This window comes from Capricornis sumatraensis, chromosome 4 (genome assembly GCF_032405125.1).
Source record: "Capricornis sumatraensis isolate serow.1 chromosome 4, serow.2, whole genome shotgun sequence".
Lineage (NCBI taxonomy): Eukaryota > Metazoa > Chordata > Mammalia > Artiodactyla > Bovidae > Capricornis > Capricornis sumatraensis.
Genome location: NC_091072.1, coordinates 33,842,096 through 33,867,214, shown reverse-complemented (window position 1 = coordinate 33,867,214; position 25,119 = coordinate 33,842,096). Strand labels below are relative to the sequence as shown.

Here is a 25,119-nt window from a genome sequence, read left to right as displayed (position 1 = left end):
CAGTGAAAATAATGAAGACTTTTGAAATCCAGATAGACCCCAGTTTGCATATCAACTCTGACACTGTGTCTTTAAACAAGTTCCTAAATATCTCTCATCTCAGAGTTCTTGTTTTCTCATCAGTAAAACATATTTTGTACCTCAGAAATAGTCAAAGATATATAACTGAGGCCACTGTCTACAAATTTTTCAATAAATATTAATGCTTTGTTCTCCCAGTATGGTGTTTCCCAGCAGATTATGTTGCTGACCCAACCTGGGGTTTAAATAACAATTTGATCCAGCTATAAAACAATGTATAAAGAAGCTGGATTCAAGTGAAGGCATGACTTGCTTCCAAAATATGTGCAATCAAAACAAGGAGGGAGCTTCCTAGTATCACGAGAACTCATAATAAATAGTGATTTCTATAAATGAACAACAAAGTATAAATACTTTGAGGTCTTTTTAAACTTTTATATGCAAGTATACTCTTCATTTAACTTTTAAAACACTGCTATATATGAATATTAAAATAATAGCAAGTAGTGAAAGTATGATGATTATAATCTTTCACTCTGTTAACTATTAAAAATAAAACGCCAGCAGTGAGTTTCACTCCTGGTCCTAGTGAGAAGTCTGACACTGAGCACCACCTCAAGAATGATCCATCTTCATATGCTTCTCCATTGAATGGCACTGTTTTTCCTGATCTGAATCAGAGTCCACTAGTTTTACTTGGTCCATTTCATCAATCTTTTTTACTTCCTTCTCAGGGGTTTTTCTAGCAAAAAGAGTTTATCAGGGGAGAGAAAGCCATTCTTGGAAAGTTTAATCTCAATTCAGTGATTAGGCAGCCCTTTCCATATAGTCTATGATAAATTGGCATGCCTTCATTTAGCACACCCTTAATGTCTTTATGCTTGACAATCTGACCTGGATGAGAAGTGATGACTATGGTTTGGTCAAGAGTAGATTGCCTTTTGGAAGCCACACAAAACTTCAGCCAGCTGCAGGTTCATGCACACGAGATGGTATTCTCCTCCTTAAGTAAAAGCATGGTCCTTCTGATCTAAAGCAATGATAATATCCTCTGTCTCCAATTCTGGTTCTTGATCTTCTTTACCATGGAATGTTATCTTCTGGCCATCTTTCATGCTTTTGTTAATATGAGATTCTAGAATTTTCTTCTAAATACTAAAATTCTCATTTAACACTAGTGTCACAGTGAAGTCCAGTCTGGAAATATTAATGTCAAAATTAGGGATAAATATAAGGAAGTGACAGTAAACAGTGCCCTTTCACATCTATGCTCAACAATCAGGAAGTTGTCATTGAAGAGTTAAAAAAAAAAAGCTATAATCCATAATCTTAATCTTACTACTCTTTGTTTCAAAAACAAATCATGCCAAAATCTGCCCAAATCTGTAGATAGATAGCCAGGGAAAACTGTTCTGTATCAGTATCTTAATCCTTTCTTTCAGTTAAACAACATAAAAAAGAATATCACTTTCAGCATCTGAAGATTCCCAAGAAGGTGAAAGCAAGAAGATGGAAGCATCACCTTTTGAGAAAAATCTATTCCAGAAAAGTTCTTTCATTTTCAAGACTGTCGTTAGACAAACTGCTGAAAATCAGTCTGCCCACATAGCGTTGTCACCTGAAAGAGATGAATAAATTTAATCAATTCAAGTAATCAGTAGGATGTTTTGTCTACATGGTGAATCCAAATATCTGTGCATTTGAATGTTACTAAAATATCTGGAGAAAAAGTTGAACTTTTACAATTTTGACAAGAGTGTCTTTCCATTTGACAAATTTAAGCTGTCCCACTTAAATTTAATTAAAAATCTGTCCTGAGTTCATACTTCTTAGTAGTTTAAAGTTTGTGCATTTTCCCATGTTTATAATTAATTTTCATATATTTTACATAGAGCTATTTTAATTAGCTTAATATATTCTGTCAGTAAAGTCACCTCAGATGTTTTAATACATAAACTAAGAAATTTAATTGATCAAGAAATATTCAAATCAAATGACACTGATGTCACACAGTATGTCTAGAGTAACTCCCTTCTTAGAACTCCAAGTGAGGAGGAGGTTTTGTCCCTGTATAGTTTAGTATGCCAAGAAATATTTTATAGTTTTTTAAAGATCCTGGAAATGCTGATAAAGTACCAAAATACTTGATCGAGAATAGCCATGAGCTCTATTATATTTTATGTGCCAGTTAGCTCTTAATGCATTTACATGTCTCAATACATTATTAAATAAATATATTGAAAAAAATAAGACCATAGAGATATTCTTGAACAATATGCCAGGTCCAGAATTATTTGGGTTGAGATTTGGATTCTGAATAAAGCCCATAAGTGATGGAATGCTCTAGCTCAAGATTTTGTTTTTTCCCCCTCATTTTAGAGGGAGATGTGTATTGAATGGCTTCTTTCCCTCAGAAACCTGGTGAACGTCTTGGTTAAACGAGACACACATTAATCAAGAACCTCACCTACCTTGGTATTAGAATAGAGAATTTCCATTTACTCTTTGAGAAGCACTTCATTATATACTATTTGGTAAATAGTAAAGCTTGGTAAAGCTGATCTACAATATTTTGGCCACCTGACACAAAAAGGGGACTCACTGGAAAAGACCTTGATGCTGGGGATAATTGATGGCAGGAGGAGAAAGGGTGACAAAGGATGAGATGGTTGGATGGCATCATCAACTCAACATGAGTTTGAGCAAACTCCAGGAAATAGTGAAAGACAGGGGGCGTGCTGCCGTCCATGAGGTTGCAAAGAGTGGGACATGACTAAAGTGACTAACAATAGCCTCTCATGTCTAAAGGCAGGTTATTATTTTCTAAATGACAAATAAATCTATACTAAGATTCAAGTCACAAGGTAACCAACTGTCATGGTTTGCCTGGAATAGAGTGACTTCCTGAGAGGCAGGGATTTCAGTGGAAAGTCTGGGAAATCGCCAGACCAGCAAAGACGTTGGTCACTATATCCGTAAAATAGGTTCATTTTCTGAAGTTTTTTTTCTTTAATAATTTGCCAATTGGTTAATAGCTTTAATAATTTTGTTGTTTTTCCTTATAATATCAAGTTTGATCATGTTATCTCTGAATTTTTAAAATTCACTTTACTTAGTAAAATCTTAGAGGGAGACCAATACAGGACAAAGAAGCTACCATTAAAGGATTTCCCTTAAAAAAAACCCTTTGTGGTTCAGAAGTAAGCCTGGTTTTCATGCCATTGTTAGGTCCATCAGTTATATTCTGTACTTAAGGATAAAAGATTTCCTAATGTCTTCTGTGGAAAAATAGGATTCTTTTTCTTTCTACATAAGTAGCCTTCCAAACCTTCATCCTTGGCTCTTTGAACAAAATAGGAGAGGAAGTTAGAAGGTTTTGCAGGAGCTGCAAGTTGGCTGAACATATCTAAGCTAAGGATACCTTGATTTTAGGACCTCTACTTTTGAATGAATAGATCATCTTTGCTCTCTCTTCCTTTGGTACTTACTGAGTTGGAAATTTTCACCACACATGATCTCTTGCAGCAGAAAGTAATGTTAGTACAAACAAAAGGGGTATAAATGGAAATCAGTGACATGTGCCTGCCATTTTCTAGTCTAGATGACCTGCACTCAATCTTAGTGATTTTGGTATTAAATCTGTCTACAATTCCCATTTACAGGTAACAGCTTTTACAAAGATTTTTTTTTTTTTCATTTTCAAAACATCCATAGTAATATATAGATATCTATGTCTCTGTATACTTACTTCAGACTTATAGGCAGTTCAAAAAAAAAAAAAAAAAACGGGAAAAAAAAAGAGTCATTTTGGTGATAATGATAACTTGCTTGTTCACTTTTTAATTTATTGGAGGCCGAATGAAGTCAAACTCTTGGCCTTTTATCTCTTTGCTTATTGTCTACTCTTGTTCTTTGTCTGGTTTTGTTTTGGTGTTAACATTTGTATCTCTCAGAATTTGTATATAGAAGATATTATTAACCCAGTTAGCATACTTGTTGCAAATAATTTTCCAAAAATGTCACTTGACTTTCATTTCATGATTATTGCTTACAAAATATTTAATTATATTTTCAAAGTTATTGATTTTTTTCCCTTAGTTATTTGTTTTAACTGTCACTTTTCTGCCTAGGGAGGGATGTAGGCATATTTCTTAATCATATCTTCAGTTCACTGGCAAAGAAAGAAAATGAAGTAATGTTTTCAATGTTTTCTTATTTCTCTTGCATTTTCACTTATATGGCTCTAATCGAAGGATAAAACTTTTGAAGGACTGTCAAAATTGGCAAGAAATCAAAATTATTTACTAAATACAAAGTTGACTGCACCCTTCCTGACACCAATACCGAGCTTTTAGGTTTCTCCGGGAAATATACCCTAAGGAGCACATTGTTAATCTTTTTTTTTTTTTTTTAAGAGATAAACTGAAGCTTTACATCATAAAGTACTATTTACCTGACAGATTTAAGTAGATCATTTTAGTCCTTTTCTCCCCTCGCCTTAGAAAGTGGCAGTCACATCATCCTTACCCTTCTTTCTTGTCAAGCATATTTAACAACATGCTCAGAAGCAGATGGACACAAACACTTGAGGTGAAATCAAAAAATGTAAATCATCTCAACTGAGAAATTCAGGTTAGTCATCGCAGAGTATGAATACTTGAATCCAGTCTCTTCCCATCTTTTTATGTTAAGGCTGAGCCACTTAACCTTCTCCCTGTAGATTTAGTTTCATTTCACAATTTAATTTCAGGGTTAGGGAGAAGGAAAAAACACAAATTATAGAACTGACAAGAATGAGAATCAAATAAAAAAGATTGTAAACCATTTATAATGGTTTTCCTGCATACAAAGTTACTTACTGGATGCTTTACATATTCTCAGGACAATCCTCAATGATAAATTAATTTGCATTATACCCCTTTACAAGTGAAGAATTAGGGGTAAAAATGTACCAAAGGGCATAGAGTGGCATGTTTTCCAATTGGGGGCAGGAGGAGAAGGGGAAGACAGAGGATGAGATGGCTGGATGGCATCACTGACTCGATGCGCATGAGTTTGGGTGAACTCCAGGTGTCGGTGATGGACAGGGAGGCCTGGCGTGCTGCGATTCACGGGGTCACAAAGAGTCGGACATGACTGAGCGACTGAACTGAACTGACATATAATATATTAGTTTTGGGTGTACAACATGATTAGATATCGGTATACATTGTAAATAGGTCTAGGTAACTTAATAATCTGTTACCATACTTCGTTACAAAAATTCTTTGCCTTTCATTTTCTTGAGGAGCTGCTGTTCTGATTTCCATAGTGGCTACACTAGTTAATGTTCTCACTAGCAGTTCACAGGAGTTTCCTTTTCTGAACATTCTCACAGCACTCATCTTTGGTCTCTTTAGTATTAACTGTTCTAAGAAGTATGAGATGATACCTCATTATAGTCTTGATTTACATTTCTCTGATAGTGATGCTGAGCATCTTTTCTTGTGCCTGTTGACCATCTGTATGTTGTCTTTGGAAAAATGTCTTTCAGTTCTTCTGCCTACTTTTTAATTGGATTTTTTTCCCTACACCGAGATGTGTGGGTTCTTTGTCTATTTTGGTTAACTCCTTCTCAGATATGTGATTTGAAAATAATTTCTCTTATTCAGTAGATTGCCTTTTCATTTTGTTCCTTTGCTGTGCAGAAGCATTTTAGTTTGACTTTGTACTTGTTTTGCTTTTTATGCTAGATTAAAAAAAAAAAAATCACCAAGACCAATGTCAAAAAGGTTACTTCCTATGTCTTCTTCTGAAGTTCTTTGGTTTCAGGGATAGTACTTGAATGTAAATTCGAGTCTCAAGTCTGTTTTGAGTTAACTTTTGTGTAAGTATAGTGGTCCATATTAATTCTTCTGCATGTGGCTGTCCATTATATCAGTGCCAGTTATTGAAGGGTCTGTCCTTTCCTCATTATATATTCTTGGCTCCTTTCTTATAAATTAATTGACCATGTATGTGTGCATTTATTTCTGGTCTCTCATTCTGTTCTGTTGACCTATGTGTCTGTTTTCATGTGAATACTGTACTGTTTTATTTACAGATCTTCTGACTCCCAGGCCAACCTTTGAAACACGTGGGAGACACTAACCGTTGTTACTGCCATTTTTGTTGACACCGTACTTCCTTAATAATAAGACTGATGTCACATACCTGACTCCATGAGTCCCTGCTTCATGCCAGATTAATCTAGAATGATACTGTGCATGTGTGCTAAATCACTTCAGTCGTGTCTGACTCTTTGCAATCCCATGGACTGTATAGCCTATCAGCTTTCGTTTCCATAGGATTCTGCAGGCAAGAATACTGGAGTGGGTTGCTATGCCCCTCTTCAGGGGAATCTTCCTGTCCCGGGGATTGAACCCACGTCTCTTACATCTCTGCATTGACAATAAAGTTCTTTATCCCTCGTATCACCTGGTAAGCCCCAGAATGATACTATCCTCCCTATATTTCTGTTCAGGAAAGTGTCTAGATTTCCTAAGCACTATCAAAATGTTCTTTGCAACCAAGTCCTCAGTATACATCACTCAGCATCTCTTGTTGCTAGTACTCTATTTGCAAACTTAGCCTCCATTGATAAACAGACAGCTCTTTGGACATTAAACACTCTACACCTCAGATTCTCTAGCCCTGAGTTGAAACCTCATGAAGAACTGGCAGAAGAATTAAGAGAAACAGGATCCACAGAGTGCTTAGTACAGTGCTTGTCACATAGTAAATGCTACATAAATGCTTATCAGATTCTTTTAAAGCTCTTTTAAATTCTTGTTTCATTTATAATCAAGATTTCTCTGTTGCACAGTGCCTGAAGGTTGCATTTGGAATCAGCCTTTAATTCATCTTCTGAATCTTAAATGTGGCTTTTCCAGAGTTTTCCATTTACAAAGAGAACACATAGCCTTTATAAATGGACCTTAGACCCCACTGAGTTCACATATCTTTAATGGAATTGTAAACGATTTTTTTCATTTTTTAAAAACACTTTTATAAAAATGAATAGCTTTGACAGGACTAAAATAGAAAATGTAGAATTAAAAATATTATCCTTTACACTTGGCAAGGGTATATGTTGTTTCATAAAACTTTTATGGGATGTGTATGCATTAGGTTGCAATGTACATTGTATATCTTATTCTGGGTCACAGTCATTACAGTTTGAAATAAATGAGTCCGTATTATTAAGTATTTAAATTGTATGTCTAGAGTGGCTTGAGAATCATTGGATTCTATAATCTCACTGTCAAAAGAGACATAATAATCTATATATGTTCACAAAATTCAAAGCAATCTTCAGTGAATAGTTTTTTTTTTTTTTTTTAAGTTTTTGCTTTAAGAGAGCACAAGCTTCTTTCTGTATATTTACCCCTTTTTAAATGTCATATTTGAGATTTGTATGGGCAGGAAGAACTGTAAACTGTGCTCTTAAATATTTGGGATAGAAATCCAACATCCCAAGTACTACATTATGTAAAACTTTAGCTGATACATACATGGGCTTCCCAGGTAGCTCAGCTGGTAAAGAATCTGCCTGCAGTGCAGGAGACCCTGGTTTGATCCCTGGATTGGGAAGATCTCCTGGAGACAGGATAGCCTACCACTCCAGTATTCTTGGGCTTCCCTGGTGGCTCAGATGGTAAAGAATCTGCCTGCAATGCAGGAGACCTGGGTTCCATCTCTGGGTTGGGGAGAGCCTCTGGGGAAGGGAACAGTTTCCCACTCCAGTATTCTTGCCTGGAGAATCCCATGGACAGAGGAACCTGGTAGACCACAGTTCATGGGTGGTAAAGATTGATTTAGCTCTATAAAATAGGTATTAGAAATCTTTGTTTTAAAAGCAAATTAAGAAAAATCTTAAAATTTACCTAGATTTTCTATGAATTACCTGTTCTTCAGCTAATATATTTGCCAGTTTCTCCTATAGAAGACATATTAATTAAAATTCTGCTTTAAAATGTTAACTTTCATTGTTTTCTTATTCTTCTTTATTTTTAATTCCTTTCCCTTATCTCTCTCCCTCCCTTCCTTGCTTCCTTCCTTCTTTATTTTTAGGAGATGGAGTCTTTTTTAGAAAATTGGTATAAATCTCGACTAGATCCTTGAAATGCAATTGGATCCAGAGGATCAATTTTTTAAAAAGATTCTTGTGTGACTGAACATATTCTTTAGGTTTTTTCTAAGTATGGGAGAAACCTCTGTTTTTAGAGATTATGATTTATAGAGAATAAGGAATAAAGTGAAACAATTTTCTGCCTTTGAAAGGGATATAATTCCCATGAATTCCTTTCACAAAGCATAAAAAAGATGATTAACCAAGCAAAACAATTGGCCAGTACCTTTATCTAGCTGTCTTGAATTGAAAAAAAATTACTTACAATTTAGCTCTATACTTTTATATGGATAAGTGTCTATTAGGAACTCAAGTACATTCATAAAAATAGTGTCTATGAAATCTTAAGATGCTAATACTGTTGTCAGATTTTACTGTCTCTGAGAGTCTTGCCATGAAAGGTAAATTAATTTTAGTTACATGTAACTTAGGCATAATATTTTTTTGCCCCTCTTAAGTTGTGGAGACTGTGCAGTTGTTATAATTGATCTTGCCTAATTGAAACCTCCACTGAGTGTAGACCTTGTTAATCTGTTTTGGTTATAAACCCAGTTAGTCTGGAGGGATTTTACAGACCTTGTTACATTCTTTTCACAGATTTTACTCTTCTCATTTCTTCTCTAGAGACATTTAGTCAATCGATGCTACCAAAAAAAAAAAAAAAAAGGAAACAATGACACTGGGTTTTTGATGCACCTGGTTTTTTATATACATGCTTCTCAGCTGCAAGTGAGTTACCTGCAAGTGAATTTCTATCTTGCCTATGTTATTCCATACTTAACCTGATCCTATCCCTTTGAATATCTTGAATGGCACCTTGGAGAGGCAGTCACTTGCACATCCATTCACGAGATTGTTTCCCCTACTCTGATTAAATACTGCAGACAAATGGGTACTCCAGACATTACTTTTAATTCTTCTTCTTATTTAAATATGAGATATAAATTATGACAGTCTTCTATTATTGAAATAGCTTTACCTATTGTGGCTTTCCAATTAGTATGATTAGGTACCTTGCTCAATGGCTAATATCTAAGCCATATCTGAATTTAGCACTATATTTTAAGTTGGCTTTGAGTGTGGACATTTTGTTAGTAATCGATTGGCTCATCTTCCTTGGGCAAATTCTGTCAGTCCTCACAGAGCAGCATGTGACCTGAAACCTGGCTTTGTGGAATTCACAATTAAGTGTTGATAAGATAGTTACACAAACAGTCTAATAGAAAGAAGACTGTGAGTTGGACAAAAGGGTAGGTACTAAGAGTAACAGAAAACAAAACACCTTCCGTCTTTCCGGTTTTCTTTCAGTGCTTGTCTTTGGCTGAGATACCTGTTTTTGGAAATCAGGGGCCATGTGTGATCATAATTGCAGTGTACCTGACTTGCCATCCTCATTGTTAGCCTATTTTGGCCTTTATCCAGACTATTTGCATATCCTTATCGCTCAAAGAAATCAGCTCATTCTTTGTGAAGACAGTGCTAGCCATGTGTTCCTACCCTGGTGTTAAGTACAGATCTCATCTCGAGAAGTCTTGATAGAGTAATTGAGGCAAAAGCTGTTATTGTTAAATCCAGAGTTTACCTTCTTGAGGAAGACAAGTGACTTGTGAGCCTGTGGAATCATAAAGTACAGTTTATTCAATGTCAGCTCTGTCTTCTCCATGAATCCCCTGTGAGTTTCATACTGATTTTGGATATTTGGACACCAGGATATGAGCTAGCCCAGCTGGGTTTGGAGAGCCAGATGCCCTAGATACTTCCATGCCTCTGAAGACTCAGCCGCTCATGAGGCAGCCCTGGAGTACCGCCAGCCACTTGTGGGCTATGAAACAGGTGAAGCTCGGGAAAATGTGTTCTCAGAGTGTCAATTTTAAATATATAATAGGCTTATAATAAAAATGATAACAAACCAACAAATGGAATTGCTTATAGAGCCTTACTATGACTAGCAGTGCATCTCATTCTACTCATGGTTTATCTTGTACCAATATCAGAGCAAGCTCTGAGGTAGAAATTATGGTTGACCCTATCTTTAGCTGGGGAAAAAAAAAAATAATAATAATGGCTCTGAGCAAAGTTAAGTAATCTTCCCCCAAGCTGAGCAGTAAGGAAGTCATGGAGCTAAAATTTAAACCCAGAAAAGGCTAACTCTAGAACCAGTAATCAAAACACCGCACTGGTTTTGAGGATTTTGGGGAAATTTCAACTCCTTTAACAATGGCAGTCACGTTTTAAAACATATTTATAAATGCTGTATCAAACATTTTAAAACTATGACAACCTTTTTTCCTTAGAGATGAGTTGACGAAAAAATTCTTTCAGAATGTTGTTAAGGGAGCAGAAGGTACAACATTAAAAAAAAATAAGCAATTCCAACAATTTCATTTGTATTTAGAAATGAGACTCTATTTGATTCTTTTCAGCTCATTACAGTTGAGCTATTGTTTAAAAGAAAATTGTTTAATTTATTCAATATTAAACTTATAGCCTGAATTTTAAAAAATAGTTATTATTGACACCTCTTTGAGAATTCAGTCACTTCAGTCGCTCAGTCATGTCCAGCTCCTTGCGACCCCATGGACTGCAGCACACCGGGCTTCCCTGCTGCTGCTGCTAAGTCGGTTCAGTAGTGTCCAACTCTGTGTGGCCCCATAGACGGCAGCCACCAGGCTCCACCTTCCCTGGGATTCTCCAGGCAAGAACACTGGGGTGGGTTGCCATTTCCTTCTCCAATGCATCAAAGTGAAAAGTGAAAGTGAAGTCACTCAGTTGTGTCTAACTCTTAGCGACTCCATGGACTGCAGCCTACCAGGCTCCTCCACCCATAGGATTTTCCAGGCAAGAGTACTGGAGGGGGGTGCCATTGCCTTCTCCCCAGGCTTCCCTGTCCATCACCAACTCCTGGAGCTCACTCAAACTCATGTCCACCGAGTTGGTGATGCCATCCATCTCATCCTCTGTTGTCCCCTTTACCTCCCGCCTTCAATCTTTCCCAACATCAGGGTCTTTTCCAATGAGTCAGTTCTGTGCATCAGGTGGCCAAAGTATTGGAGGTTCAGCTTCAGCATCAGTCCTTCCAATGAACATTCAGGACTGATTTCCTTTAGGGTGAACTGGTTGAATCTCCTTGCAGTCCAAGGGACTCTCAAGAGTCTTCTCCAAAACCACAGTTCAAAAGCATCAATTCTTCAGTGCTCAGCTTTCTTTATAGTCCAACTCTCACATCCATACATGACTACTGGAAAAACCATAGCTTTGACTAGATGGACCTTCATTGGTAAAGTAATGTCTCTGCTTTTTAATATGCTCTCTAGGTTGGTCATAACTTTTCTTCTAAGGAGCAAACGTCTTTTAATTTCATGGCTGCAGTCACCATCTGCAGTGATTTTGGAGCCCCCCAAAATAACGTCTCCCACTTTTTCCATTGTTTCCCCATCTTTTTGCCATGACGTGATGACTGGAGTCACTTAGGTAATAAAAATATGGCTGGCTCTGCAGTATTCAGGTTTATCTTCTCTTTTGTCAAGTGTAGCAAAGGTGAAATGAAGCAGTGTTCATTTCACATTTATAATGTTAGCTTTTTTTTTTTTTCAGCAGAAGTGATTACTGAACACTTACATGTCAGGCACGGTAGCAAGCCCTGGGGAAAACAATGATTATTGGTCACATCCCTTCCAGTAAGTGGCAAGAAGAGACCAGTAAATGAAGCAATAAGCCCTGTGTCAAAGCCTGTCCTGCATGTCCTGGGGGGTATATGGCACCTAATACCAGCCCAGGAGAGGCACAAAGGTCATGGCATAGAAAGAATAGAGGAAGCTTCTGTCCGGAGATGTGCTGTGGAAAGCAAGTGGGAGCTAGATGGAGGAGCTGGGTGGCAAAAATCCTAGGCATATGAAAAAGATGATTCATGGGGTATACATTTTCCTTTTCCAAACTATCAAGGAGAAGAGAAACTGAGAAATCTAAAAAGGCGTGAGCTGGAGCAGATGGCACTTGGCATTGTGTATCTTGATATGTAGTTTTGATCTTGTTCTGTGAAAATGGGATGTATCAAGATTCCATTTGAGAGTCAGGGTGGGCCATAGTCAGATTTGTAATTTGGGATGATCATCTCTGGTGATGGTGATATTGGAGTGGGGAGCCAGATTGGGAAGGAGAATACCAGCTAAGAGTCCGCATGGGTAATAAGAGTGATGCCAGGGGCCTGAGTTGAAATCAAGGCAGGGATGACGTGCTGACAGCTGTTTAATGGGTAGAACTGAAGACTTGGCACGTACTTGGATTGGGACTGGGAGACGAAGTGGTAGGAACATGTCTCAAAATTCTCCCAAGAATCCAGTGAGAGTATTTTTAAGTTGTTGCTCTTCTTTGAGACTGGGATAAAGGAGGAAGAACAAGCTGGTGGCTCTTTGGTGGGGCTAGGAATGTAGCATGGTATCCTGGTTTTTGGTTCATGTAGTTAGCCAATGGTTAGGATGGCTTTAGAATTTCCATTGTTGACTTACTGACCCATTTTAATTACTGTTCTGCTAATGAATCAACTGTTTCCTTGTATACAGAGAAAACAAGTTTACATTAACATTTCAATAAAAATCACATGAACGTAATCTCTGATTTACGTATTCGCTCTTTCCTGAGTATGGAAATATGGTGTGGTGATAGACAGTGGGTCTCAGGTCAAATGCTGCCTGGGTTCAAACCCTGTTTCCAGACTTAAAATTCCTGAGACTTTGGACAAATCACTCAACTTCCTTGTGCTTCAGTTAGTGTATCTTTGCAATGAGGGCTTCCCAGGTGGCACAGTTGTAAAGAATCCACCTGCCAACGCAGGACACACGGGTTCAGTCCCTGGGTCTGAATGATCCCCTGGCAGAGGAAATGGCAGCCCACTCCAGTATTCTTGCCCGGGAAACCCATAGACAGAGGAGCCTGGCAGGCTTAGTCCATGGATTGCAGAGTCAGATACAACTGAGCGTGCACACACATGATGAGGTCAGTAACTCCCACCAGGAATTGTTTTGAGGAACAAATTGGCCAGTGTATATAAGATGTCTGGTACATGGTAATCACAAAAGGTCATTAATTAGCATCTTTTCTACTTCTGTGCTAAATCTTGTTTTTGGAGCTTTAAACACAAAGTCAAATGGGACATAATTATATTAGGCTGTGGTACTTTGTCTTTCATTAACTCACTAATCAGATGTGTTTAACACTAGAGAGTTCATGTCCTTTTCCTTGAAAATAAATTTTAGTTTAGTGACATCCTCTATTTTTAGATTTAAAAAGTAAAAAATGATTTCACTGTTTCCTGGAAAACCATGCTACTCTAATTTAATGGAAAAGGATGTTGAATTGTGAGCAACTTCATCCTGAGTTTGATAGACAAGTTATCAAAAAGGAGAAACTACTTTTTTCATGTAATTTGGAAACAATTTTCTAGAACAATTTATTTTCTGATTAAAATATTTTTAGTCTATTTTGCTTTGTATCATGAGTTGAAGTGTAAAGTATTCACAACACTGTTAGCCAAATATTTAAACAATATACTTTATGGCAAGATTTTTTTTTTCTTTTCTTCCTTCACATTTATTTGTGAACTTATATATCCTGAGAGTGTTTCCTGGAAAACTAGGTGAATACAGATCTGATTTTCCTCCATTTAGTTTTAAACTTTGTGCTTTTAGAGCTGGTTCCATGAACAACAATGAGTGAAGCAAGGCAAAGGTGACTCTCCAGAATGGCACAGGAGTTGTTAGGAAGAGAAGATTTCTTGTTCTAATGGGTGGAAAACTGTCTTTTCTTCCCAAGGTAAACAATATCACATCCGCAGACCATGGAGAATACAGAATTGAATATGTATTGAAATAATAAATTGGCAGTAGCCATTAATGTTCAGAGCCCTGAGACTTATGCAGCCCCTTCCACTGCATTCCAGAGCATCACCTGCTTGTACGGACTCCCATAAAGCATCACTACTCAGTGTGTGCTCAGGGGTACCCGCAGGCTTCTTCAGTCTCCTTTTAGGGTGTTCTTAAGCTCCAAACCACAAACCAAAACAATGCTAAAACACGATTTACCTTCTTCATCCACTAGTGAACAGTGAGTTTTCCAGAGACTACTTGATATGTGATACCACAAAGCAAAATTTCCTTGAAACAATTCAAAATAATAACATTTTATTCCCTTTTATTAATGTGAATTTTTATGTTGTATTAGTTTCAGGTTGCTTTCAGTGTTAGTTGAAAAGAGTTCATTGAGATTACAAGCAAATCAATATTTAGATCCCATGGTAAAACTAATCCAGCTCAAGAAAGAGAAAATGGATAAGAATTTTTCTACTATTCACCCAAATATCTGTCCCTCCATGAAAATAAAAGTGGAAGATTTTCCATCTCTGATGATCATCTCCAAGTGGCGTAATGTATTAGGTGGATCTAAGTGGAAGAAATTTTAACTGGGAATATACTTTTAACCAGAACAATCAACAGATTGATTAGAGAATACCCACTAATATCATTTGTCTCTTTTGAATCTAAATACAATGTTAATCATAAATATAAATCATAGTTTGTAGGACATTTAGCCCCATAGAGTCACACGGGTTCCTTCTCTCAGATAAGACCCTTTATGGATATCTGTGATGACTAAGCAGGGACAAAAGCATTTATGTTACATTCCTGAACAGGGGATGCTTGAAAAATTGTCTCTGAGGATTAATGTTGTGGCAGCAAAGGGTGGATTGGTGAGGAGAGACCAGAGTCCAAGAAAATAGCTGCAAGCCTCTTAAAGATGTTTGGGGTAGAGAATTCCACTGTTAAAATGGAAAAATTAAAAAAGGGAGAGAGAGAGAGAGAAGATGCAAAAGAGAAACTGCAGAAGGAGGACTCAAAAAATGATGCTCTCAAATTAGGTCATATTAGAAGCAGCAGAGTCACAAGCAAGTCAAAGTTTCTAGACATTACTAGTGAGTCCAGTGGCTGGTAGATGGTGATAAGGAAGACTTGGTACATAGGGGAAAATAAAGAATTCAGTAGCGAGCAAAAGTTTGCCTTCAAAGCAATACCAACAAGTTAAATGTTTCGTACTAAGTTGTGAATTAAAAAAAAAAAAAAAACTTGGATAAAAATGAAGCATTGGGCATGAAGTCTCCTGCAGCAGAGGAACAGTGACAAGCTCAGTCAAAAGGAGGACTGCCCTGAGCTTGAATGAGTTGGAGGAGAGAGATGAACCTGGACCACTGTTGCAAATTGGGTTGTCTCATCTTCTCAGGCAATCTCCGTGCACCCTGAGGCTGCAGAGCATGGTGCCAGAATCTAGCTGGAGCTTTATGAACTGTCATGTAGGGGGAGAAAAGAGTGTACAGGTCTATTAAACCGTGAGGCTATAATCAGAAGCAATCAACACATATTTCAAATGAAGTGTGAGTTGCTCAGTTGTGTCTGAATCCTTGGAACCCCATGGACTGTACCCCACCAGGTTCCTCTGCCCATGGAATTCTTCAGGCAAGAATACTGGAGTGGGTTGCCATTCCATTCTCCAGGAAATCTTCCCAACCCACAGGTTGAACCTGGGGCTCCGTCATTGCAGGCAGATTCTTTAGCATCTAAGCTTAATCATATCTGTCATTATCTTCATTAACTACTTGTGGAACCAACATCACTGTAATGACAGCATGTTTTGACATATAAAAAGTTATCCATCTGTTACAGAAATAACTAGCACATCTCCTGTTTGGATAGGGGTAAGAATGGCAGCTTCTGACAGTGGGAAATGTACATTATGAGTTTCACTGTTTATTTATTGAAATTGTCTGAGAAGAAAGAGTGACAAGTAGGCTAATAACACACTTAGTGTCAACAGTGGGACGCTAGCGCTCTCCTTACATGGCTGCTGTTTAACGATACTATGTATTTATGAGACATTTTAACCTTGGTTGTTTTTAACTGTGAAATACCTAGATCATATTATGTATAAAAAAGTATTGACTGGGAATCAAATTTATGGAGAAAAATATCACCCTTTGGGTTGAAAAATTGACCACTACCAGAATATAATTTCTGAAAATGCAGCCTGAAGGCAATTCACTAGAGGGTAATTTTTCAGTGCAGTAGGCAAGTTTTCACAGGATTCTGACAGCCTCTCTCTCCCTTTCTCTCTTTCCCTTAACCTTTAAGGCATATTTTTGTTCTAAATATGCTTCAACATTATTACTCCTTAAGACATCTTGTTTAATTCATATAGTCATATAACATATGAAGCATAATTAATACCTAATATCAGAGTCTGGGTTGTTAGTCAAGATTTTTGAATGATTAATTGGTAAAACAATATAAACATATTAAGTCTAATTTAGGTCAGTAATGATAGACACGTACTATTTTGTGTACAACATCCTAAATAATTTCCCAGCTCCTAGGTTTTTTTGGTTTTGTTTTATTTTTTCCCCTTTCCTGAAGAATTCAAACACTGTCTGACTTTTCTTTTCAAGCACATAACACTGGCTATGTCATCCTGCTCCAGAACCTACGGTGGTTTCCTACTGTTTGATGAAAGTAGAAAATTCTAAACTGGCAAGTAAGGATCCTCTAATCCACTTCCAGGATGTTGTTGTTCAGTCATGTCCTACTTTTTGTGACCCCGTGAACTGTAGCATACAGGTTTTCCTGCCCTCCACCATCTCCTGGAGTGTGCTCAAACTCATGTCCATTGATTGACTCAGTGATGCCATCCAACCATCTCATTTTCTTCTTCTCCTGCCATCAATCCATCCCAGAATCAGGTTATTTCCTCAGGAGTTGGCTCTTTGCATCAGGTGGCCAAAGTATTGGAGTTTTAGCTTCAGCATCAGTCCTTCCAATGAATATTCAGGGATGATTTCCTTTAGGATTGACTGGTTTGATCTCCTTGCAGTCCAAGGGACTCTGAAGAGTCTTCTCCAACACCACATTTAGAAAGCATCAATTCTTTGGCTCTCAGCCTTCTTTATGGTCCAACCCTCACATTCATACATGATTTGACTATATGGACCTTTGTCAAAAGAAAGTAACGTCTCTGCTTTTTAATATGCTGTCTAAGTTTGTCATAGCTTTTCTTTCTAGGAGCAAACATCTTTTAATTTCATGGCTGCAGTCACCATCCACAGTGATTTTGGAGCCCAGGATAATAAAGTCTGTCACTGTTTCCATTGTTTCCCCATCTGTTTGCCATGAAGTGATGGGACTGGATGACATCATCTTTCTTTTAGAATGTTGAGTTTTAAACCAGCTTTTTCACTCTCCTCTTTCACCTTAATCAAGAGGCTCTTTAGTTCCTCTTCACTTTCTGTCATAAGGGTGGTATCATCTGCATATCTGAGGTTATTGATTTTGTCCCAGCAATCTTGATTCCAGCTTGTTCTTCATCCAGCCTGGCATTTCACATGATGTATTCTACATATAAGTTAAATAAGCAGAGTGACAATATGCAGCCTTGACATACTCCTTTCCCAATTTGGAACCAGTCTGTTATAATATGTCTGTTTCTAATTTTTGCTTCCTGACCTGCATACAGGTTTCTTAGGAGGCAGGTAAGGTGGTCTGGTATTTGCATCTCTTGAAGAATTTTCCACAGCTTGTTATCCACACAAAGGCTTTGGTATAGTCAATGAAGCAGAAGTAGATGTTTTTCTGGAATCTCTTGGTTTTTTGATGATCCAGCGGAGGTTGGCAATTTGATCTCTGGTTCCTCTGCCTTTTCTAAATCCAGCTTGAACATCTGAAAGTTCTTGATTCTCATACTGTTGAAGTGTAGCTTGAAAAATTTTGAGCATTACCTTGCTAGCATGTGAAATGAGTGTCATTTTGTGGTAGTTTGAACATTTTTTGACATTGCCCTTCTTTGGGACTGGAATGAAAACTGACCTTTTTTGGTCCTTTGGCCATTGCTGAGTTTTCCAAATTTGTTTGCATACTGAGGGCCACATTTTAACAGCATTATCTTTTAGGATTTGAAATACCTCAGGTGGAATTCCATCAAGTTCACTAGCTTTTTCATAGTGATGCTTCCCAACACCCACTTGACTTCACACTCCAGGATGTCTGTCTCTAGGTGAGTGATTACACCATTGTGGTTATCCGGGTCATTAAGATCTTTTTTGTATAGTTCCAGTATGTGTACCGGGAGAAGGCAATGGCACCCCACTCTAGTACTCTTGCCTGGAAAATCCCATGGACTGAGGAGCCTGGTGGGGAGTCCATGGGGTCGCTAAGAATCAGACACGACTGCGCGACTTCATTTTCACTTTTTTACTTTCATGCATTGGAGAAGAAAATGACAACCCACTCCAGTGTTCTTGCCTGGAGAGTCCCAGGGACGGGGGAGCCTGGTGGGCTGCCGTCTCTGGGGTCACACAGAGTTGGACACGACTGAAGCAACTTAGCAGCAGCAGCAGCTGTATGTGTACCTGATTATTCTCCTTACATGGTATACTCGTCACCCCCTCTATGCCTTTGGTCATGGTGAGGATTTTAATACTAGATTTTATAACATAGCAGTAGCCGAAGGTGGCATTTAATAGGCATTTCCCTTAGGAGCAGTTTTTAATATTAAGTAGTGCACAAAGCTTTAAATATTTCAGGCATTCTTTGTAGATTCCTTTAAGGTACATTTGATTTTATGAGTAAAGGGAGTAATAGGAATTTAAAGAAAAGAGAAAGGGATGGAGGGAAAGAGAAAAATAAACACAGAAAGAAGAGAGAGAAATCTATCTATTTAGTTGCAAAGTAGTTATGTTACAAATCCAGTCAAATGAGAAGCTCTCCTTAAGAGTTATTTTGGACACAGATTTCATTCCACAGTTGGATTTTCTTTTTTTTTCCTCTGGGCCATTTAGGCATAATAACTTATATTGGGATGTTAAATATTAATAGTTTTATATATTAATGATAGGCCTTTGCTATATTAAATTATAAAATCTATTCTATTAATGGTAAAAGTCCATATCTTATGAGGTGGTGTAGATCATCGTAACAACCAATACTTCAAATTAAGAAAAAAAAAAAAAACCTCTTGGAGCTTAGGACTGACCTGGTTCCATTTTATATTCAAATGTTACCTTAAATGTCTTGGTCTTTTCACTATAATCTATATAGATAAGTGTTAGTTGCTCAGTCATGTCCGATTCTTTCCGATCCCATGATTTGTACCCTGCCGGGCTCTTCTGTCCATGGAATTCTCAAGGCAAGAATGCTGGAATGAAAGAAAAAAAAAAAAAAATACTAGAATGGGTTGCCAGGGAATCTTTCCCAGGGGATCTTCCTGACCCAGGGATTGAACTTGAGTCTCCCCTGTGTAGGTTAATCTGGTAGCTTTTATAAATTTGTATTTCAGATTAAAACTATTGAGTGCTCCCAATTTTTATATTTTGGGGCACATTCTTTTAGTCTCTCTAAATTTCTTCTCCTGACTCATAATATCCTTTATAATGATTCTTCTGTCTAGCTGAGAACTTAGGTATTTTTTTCTGCCTGTTTGTTTTATGACCTATGCCACGACTTCCTCAGTAGATGACCTTGGATAACTTCCTCACCTGCCTGAGCCTATATATTCTTGTCTGTATAATGGGGATAACGGTAACACTGACTTCAGTGAGGTTATACATGTAGAGAAGCTGATGTGTGCTTAGATTACAGTAAGCACCCAAAAATAAGCATGCTGTCATAAACATGTGAAGCCTGTGTGGGTGAATGTTTAACTGAACATCTTACTGTAGCCCTTGTGTCAATCCTGGATGTCAGATTGGCTGAGAAGAAGAGGTGCGATTTAGTGCTCAACAAGCCTTTTTTCATAGACTTGCTGTAAGTAAGCAGCATGATATTTTAGAATTCAAGTATTTTTGAAACTCCTTTTGAAAGTATGGTTTCTAGGCAGTAAATGGTCCTTTATTCCACTACACGCCACCAGTAAAAAGAGAAAAAAATCATGAAGAAATATTGAGTAATTCCTTGCTAAATAATCCAATTTTTAATTTATAGAATTAGGCATGAAATAGTTTTGTTTTACATTAATTGCTAAGTTTGGCTATTTTGTGAAATATTTTGATCAAGTCTCATTTATTTAATTGACTTCACTTCTCTATGTATTCATTAAATCATTCCACAAATACTTATTTAACATATACTATGTGTTTGGCACATTGCTAACTGCTTAGAATACTATGGTAAACAAATAAGGCTCCTTGTCTCAGAGAGCTCGCCATCTCTAAATAACTTCTCAATGTATTTATATCTTGACATTAAAATTGACACTGAATATTTCTTGAAAACCAATTAGGAAAACATCTACACCAAAATTATATTTTTCCTGTACTATGTAATTTTCAAAACACTACTGCTGTGTAACATATACAGATATATCCAGATAATGTCAATGTGATGAATTAAAAGAAACATTGCCTTTTCTTATTTACAAATTAGGTTTTGAACTGTTTATTTAGGTGCAGTTTAGCATAAAATATCTCTAATTTTCTCATCATTCTGGTAAAACTACTTCAATATTCATCTATATTATGTTTAATGAAAGCATAGCTGGGATTTGACAGGGAGAAACATCGATTTTACATACAAATTCTGGCCATTTATGCACTTACATGGGTTAATTTGCAATCAGACTTGGTAGGAATCAGAATATATGAATAAAATTGTACATAAATGTACAACAAGTGAAAACAGGGCTTCTATTTTTCTTGAATACTGCAGTGAACAACTGAGAAGTGGTATGTATGAACATATACCTGGTCTTTCAAAGATGCAACTTGGTGGGTTTTTGTTTGTTTGTTTGTTTGTGTTTTCCAATGATGTAACAACAGCCCCTAATATATGGAGCAGATTCACACTTAGAATAAGCTTCTAAATATTGTGGTAAAAACCAGAAACAAACTTTGCTTAATATCACATTGTTTAGAAGGTTGGTGGATTGAAGAAGAGATTTTTTTTTTTAAGCTACTCATAATTTTGATGTATTTTTCTCAGTTCTAACCCAAAATGTGTTAAATACACAAAAACCATTTTCCAGGGCTGAAGCTTAGGCTTCCAAAACATACATCTCTCAAATCTGCTTAAGATGTTACTATGCAACCCAGTTTTATTTTTTCATCCATTTGCATTTTTAGATGCGTTTCTATCCCTCTCCGGTTATTAAAGTTGGCGGCTGCATGGGGTAGATAGTGAGCCCCACTGTATGTCGGTGTCTTCGTGGAAATCACCTGGGGCCGAGAGTTCCGTCTTTCTCACCTTATCGTATCTGGAACACAGATTTGCTCTGCTCGTCATATTTTGGCATCTGTGAATCACCGTCATGTTGTCATATTCGCAGTTACAAAGTAGCTGATGGGAAAGGAGCCAACTACTTGAGGCACTTTCAATAGGGGGGAAAAAGTCTGATTTCAGCATTATTCATTGGAAATGCTACTTGTGAAAGCATTTACTTCAGTTTCTGAGATGCTGGCAATGACTTTAATAGGCAATGCATAATCTTGCTTTTTAGAAATGCTCATATGTGCTAGAGAGTGAAGCAACCAGTAATTATTGAGAGCTACAGGTAAAATGGCACGTTCAGGAACCCAGAGTGAATACTTATCCGTGACTTATTTACAGTTTATCAATAGTTCCTGCAACTTAAATGGACAATGAACAAGTCATGTCAATAGAGGTTATTTATGAGAATTAATTCTCTTCTAGTCCCTTACCATTTTACCTTTCTTCATAAATTACAATGGGCAAAATTAAAACCAAATTTTAAAATTAAGTGAATTCAGGGTAAATCCTGAAAAATAAATAAATTTGTTAAAGAAAAGATCTAATGTTTTTAAGTGAAGTTAAAATCCATCATAAGTATAGGCAAAAATGCTAAAAATATTTTAAACATTATGTTTTGTTTTAGCTCTATATATTTAGTAAAGGTTTCTCAGTAAATTAAGTTCCCATCTCTGTGTACCTATCTATTTGTATATTATTTAAGTTAAGAGGATTCCTTTTGGTAACCTTCATGGAGATACACGGTGTAAACACACACACACACACACACACACACAGAATGACTCTAAAACTTCTAACTACATTAAGGTTCTTCCAACTCAACTTAAACTTTGAATTTATGAATCTTCTCAAATGGTCCCCTAGTAATTTTATATACATTTTGCTGTTGTTTGAATGACTGTGGTGACAAGATGGCAGTGCTAAGGCAAATATCCCAGGAAAGCTATTCATTTACAATGGAGTGTATAGATATTTCCTTAAGCAAGCAATTATAAAACTTTTATTCTATGAATACTATCTGTGGTGGTATACTTTGAAAAATAAATCTCAGAGGACTGTAGTTCAATAATTTTGGAAATTCTACACATTCAAGTTTTACTTAGAGCTTCAGAATGAACATTAGCATTTAAAAGTGTCTGCAGAATCCTTCAATAAAAACACTTTACAAAAACACTTTGAAATATATTTGGCCACCGATTATTTTTTCTCCCTTAAAACACAGTTGTACCCCAGGGAACATATTTTGTTTGGAAAATCTGTCTTAACAGAGAGACTCATGGCTGCCTACAACGATCGAAGTGTTCTTCAAAGCAGAATGGTGAGCTACATACGTATTCTAGAAGAATCAGCTTGTTTAGTCTTTTGGCAGTTCTGTTCTAAACCCACATCTTAATCATTCAGACCACCACATTATTCAGAACACCACTCCTAACACAGGAATGCTAGTCTTTCCTAGGGATTGCATCCCCAAATCTTCTCAGTGGAGTCATCTAAGTTTTCAGTCTTTCTGTGGATGGTATCAGGAGAAGGGAATGGTAACCCACTCCAGGGTTCTTGCCTGGAGAATCCCAGGACAGAGGAGCCTGGTGGGCTGCTGTCTGTGGGGTTGCAGAGTCGGACACGACTGCAGCGACTTAGCAGCAGCAGCAGCGGATGATACGAGGCCCAGGCCCACATTGATGACGTGTGGGAACATGTTGAAGTTGGGTGGCCTCAGCCTGCAGCAGCTTGAAGCAAGGTTTCCATTCCTGGCCAGAGGTTAAGTGGGGTCATGGCAATGAGAACACCAAACCCTAGCCACTAGACCAGTGGTCAGTGACAAGGGCCTGGCCCTTTGGCTTTGCAAAGATTTCCCACAAAGACGGAAAGTAGTGAAACAACCAAAGTGTTTATTAGGAGGAAAAGAGTACTGTGCCTGTGGATAGACACTCCCGCAGACTCAGAGTTGCAGTCTTGTGAATCATTTTTATGGGACATTTCTTCCAGGTTTCCTTTGGTCAGGCATCTTGATTTGCCTCATTCTGAGTCCATATTTGGTTTATCTCTGTATCCTTTCACGTGTGCACATGCATCTCTTAGCCGAGATTAGTTTTGCCAAAGAGGACTTTGGGTAGTTGGCATCACTTACTACAGGATGACACTCCCTCCATTTTTGACCTCCAAGGAGGCTTTCTGTGAATGTGTAGTCAGGAAGGTATCCTGGATTTGAGAATGAAAAGTACGTGGTCTTTCCTCTCTTATCTGGGCAGGGCCCATCTTCGTCTGTCAATTGCCCTGCTATTCTTGTCTAGGAGTATCATTCCACAAGGAATGAATTGCCAATTGCTTTACCCTCTGGGGGGTGGGGGCATCTGCTTCCTGCCTCAGTGTGAGCCATTTTGCAGAAATACATGTGTGTTAAATGAAATGATCTTCTGAAATATGACAAATGATCAATGCCTTTAATATGAAAAGAACTTCTACAAGTGAATATGAAATAGATCAAGAGTCTATCAGAAAAATAAGCAAAGTGTGTGAACAGGCAAATTCCAGGGATGAGAATAAAAGTAAGCTTTAACTCTATATAAAAAGAAGTTTGCCTTCAATAGTGGACGTGAAATCCAAATTAGAGCAAAATGAGATCACGTTTTCTTTCACCCATCAGATTGCCATATGGATTCACATCTAGAGCTGGTGAAAGTGTAGGGAAATTGACACTATTAATTTACCAGTGGATTATGAATTATAACTTTATTTAAAGTATAGTCTGTCAGTAGCTATTAAGATTATAAGTGTATCTCTTAACCCAGTATATTTAACTCTGGAGGAAAAAAAAAAATAGACATTATAAATTTCTTCCTGGCTGAGCTCTTCAACCTCCCCTCCCTCTTACCTCCCAGCCTTCTGCATCCACCTATACAGACCCACCTCCTTATCCTGTCCACTGTTTGCTCGAATACCACTGCTGTGTCAGTCAAGGTGGAGCTGACCATCCAGGTAGCACTGCTTACGGTGAACTTGCAGCCACTGCTGTTGGCCAAGTTCCAGGTACCACTAACCCACCCAGTCACCGTCTCTAGAAGCTGCTTCTCCCACTATCCTTGTGCTGTTTTATTAGTTGAGATGACTTCCTTTCACGGTAGATGCAGTCAGGCTTGTTAAATCTCAAAATTTCAGCTTTTTGGAAATGTAGCTCATTCAGTTCATACACACATCGCTACCCCTCCCCCAGTGCACACAGGAATGATACAGTGAGTGTGAAAGGTTTTCTGAAAGACGCTGGTCCAGGGTAGTTGGTGGTTTTAGTCGCTAAGTGGTTTCTGACTCTTGCAACTCTGTGGACTGTAGCCTGCCAGGCTCCTCTGTCCTTGGGCTTCTTCAGGAAAGAATACTGGAGTCAGTTGCTCTTTCCTTCTCCAGAGAATCTTCCTGACCCAGGAATCAAACCCAGATCTCCTGCCTTGAAGGAAGATGATTTACTGACCGAGCTATGAGGGATGCCCCGCCCAGGGTAGCAATCCCTGACTGCTGTGTCCTTAAAGACTAGTTGACTGTCCTAGACTCCTTTCAACCTCAGGGTAACTTCCCTCCCAGGAACACTTGGCCTTCTTGATCGGGCCTTGGTCATTAGCGATTTAGGTGACCAATGATGACCATTGGATGTGTTTGTATAATTCA

At 37.7% G+C, this 25,119-nt stretch overlaps 1 pseudogene; it reads right to left on the bottom strand.

The window, feature by feature from the left end:
• Positions 1-636: 636 nt before the first annotated feature.
• On the bottom strand, positions 637-23,718 carry LOC138078537 (dnaJ homolog subfamily A member 1-like; annotated as a pseudogene).
• Between the last annotated feature and the right edge of the window lie 1,401 nt (positions 23,719-25,119).